This window comes from Octopus sinensis, linkage group LG8 (assembly GCF_006345805.1).
Source record: "Octopus sinensis linkage group LG8, ASM634580v1, whole genome shotgun sequence".
NCBI classification, from domain to species: domain Eukaryota; kingdom Metazoa; phylum Mollusca; class Cephalopoda; order Octopoda; family Octopodidae; genus Octopus; species Octopus sinensis.
In genome coordinates this window covers 97,341,012-97,343,919 of record NC_043004.1, presented here as the reverse complement: position 1 = coordinate 97,343,919, position 2,908 = coordinate 97,341,012, and positions in this window count along the sequence as shown.

The window sequence follows — 2,908 nt, the reverse complement described above, 5'->3', positions numbered from 1 at the left end:
ATGTAAAGTATGTATATATGTTTGTATGTATTATATATCCCAGTGTCATCATAGTCCAACTACTGAAACCAAGTGAAATATATGCAGATGCACTTATTAGCAATCTGAGTTAGAATGACATTACTTTATGTTTCTCATCAGTAAGATGAAACCCAGACTGTTGCTGTAACTGGTCCTGAAGCGTGATGGCATTGCTGGGATCTTTGGTACTATGCAGTGTCGTCCCGTTCTGGCATTGGTGTAGCCTTCAATGCCAAAATTTGGCACAATTCCTTCCAGGATTTTCCAGATATATATTACTGCATACCTCTTCCGTCTTCTCTCCGGGGAGTAGAGTCTTAGCTGTTTCAACCTTTCCCAGTAGCTGAGCTGTTGCAAAGAGTCGATCTTCTTTGTGAATCTTGTCTGGATTGCTTGAAGGTTTGCTGTTAATTTCACACTGGTGGGTGACCATAGCTGTGAGCAGTAATCCAGGCGGCTGAGGACGAATGTCCGCTAGAGGACCATCATGGTTTCCTTATCTCTGGTTCTGAATGTTCTTAGGATCCACCCAGCCAGTCGTCTGCACTTTGTCGCCATTCTGGTAATGTGCACTTGGAAAGAGATATCATCACTCATGTAAATACCCAGGTCCCTCACTGACTTAGGTTCTGGGATTGAAATTCCATGTGGACTGGTGTACTCTGTAAGTTTCATATTAAGTTTTGGATGCTGGTAGCGCGGGGCCTGGATTTTTTCAGCATTAAACTGTATATTATTATCCTCAGCACATCTGTAAATTGAGTCCAACTCCTGCTGCAGGTGTGCAACATCGCTGGAGTTCTGTATTTTCTGCGAGACTTTCGTATCATCTGCATAGCCTGCCAGAGTGGCTGTCTGGGCATTTGAGGGCATATCTGAGAGGGCCATATATATATATATATATATATATATATATATATATATATATATATATATATATATATTCAACAATAATATTAAGGAATGGCCTTAATAGGCCATTCAACTCACTAAAACGAGCAGCTAAACTCAAACCGCTAAATAGTAGTAATTCAGAAATCAAAGGAAAATTAAAAACATTTACCCTAATCATCTTTGGACAATGCATTGTTTCGACGTACTTTTTGGTAAACCAGCCTAATTAAATTAAATTAAATTTAATCAAGTCAATTTACCACTGGTATATATATATATATATATATATATATATATATATATATATATATATATATATATATATATATTATATATATATATATAAGCAAAATAAGGCAAGGTATAAAATTCTAAAATAATTATATCATGAAGTACATTTTAGTACAGGTTTCCGCCTTTTAGACTTTTCAACTAAGAGTAAAATAAGAAAAACAATTAAATTGGAGAAAAACATTAAATGAAATGTTTTGTAAATATTTCCATAGTCTTCAAATAGTCGGTCTGTCTCTCTTCCTTTGCGAATGCTTGGTAGGTAGTAGCAAATCTGAAAAAATAGTTTTTTATGAGGACAGAGAATTGATGGTTTAATCAGGAGCTTAATATATATATTTATGACTGTGTGTGTTCCATTTATGCTATTGAATATGTGTATGAGTGTATGTACATATGTCTCCTTCTTTTTCTTATTTTACTTGTAAGTTGAATTTTGAAATAACCCCATGAATGCAAAATGTAATTAGTTAGAAGCTATTTCGTTAAGTTGTTATCATTTTGCGCGCATAGAAATCAACGAATTATATGATTTTGATACCGCAGATTAATGGTTACTAATGTATTATACAAAAAGGGTTGCACCAGTAAAATCTTTTAGTTTTACATGTTTGATAAAATATAGGATGTAAATGACTACGTCATATAAGATGTGACAGGCTTAAGGTCTAAAATTTAATATTTACTGCAAACAAACACGAATTATAATTCTCTCGGGAAAATATCAAATGTTTAACGTAAAGGTAATCTAGAAGATTGATTTCTTAGTTTCACATTGGGTTACATATATGTAAAAGAATATAAGTTTGTGAACTGACACCAGAACTTTATTGATAGTTATCTTATTCATATGAAGAGGATGTAAAACATAGTTCATTCAAACAGGAATTGGATTGAGATTATATCACGATTAAATGAATTTGTGAGCAACTAAAATTATCGGTACTTTATACGATTCCTCTTCATTTACCAACCAAATACTCTATGGAAACATGATTTAGATAATCCAGTGCGATTTACCCATGCCCACAAACGGCGCATTCAGGAAATTGAATTGATACTTGTTAAGCTGCTGAAACTACTTGAGCATGTTTGCGAAGCTTCTACACATTACAATAGTTGTATTAGGCGGAGGTAATTAAGAGAAGGATAATTAATTTGCTCTTGCTAGGACGGGGTTTTCTTGAAAGGGCCCTGCTAAAGGTTCTCTCTGTTTCGGAAAATTTCCATATCATTTCCTGGAGTCATACAGTCTTCCGGTAACGTCTTTTGCAGGAGTCTATTAGTTCGTTTTTTTTTTGCGATGTGCTCTTCAAAGCCTTAGCCTTTAATTGTATTTTTACTTGTATTTACTCTATTGTTCATCTTTGCATGATAAGAAATAATTTCATTCAAACATTTAGTCCAACACTATTCTTGTAAGAATGTTCAGTGGTTTGATCAAAGTATAGTCACTGCTAGAGACAGCACAAAATCAAATATTCTATTAGTGAATATTCATAGTTATCGACAGACACTTTACAAATGTGAGCATAACCGAGGCAGTCCTTGGTCTTTTATCCGGTACGGTATTTCAGTAGCAGCGGACGCACAGATTCTAAGCCATCAACATTGATGTAGCTTCTCCCATCTTTAGCGTTAAATAACATGTTAGATTGTTGAATTATTCACAAGATCTTTCATTCCGTTAGTTGTTGCATAT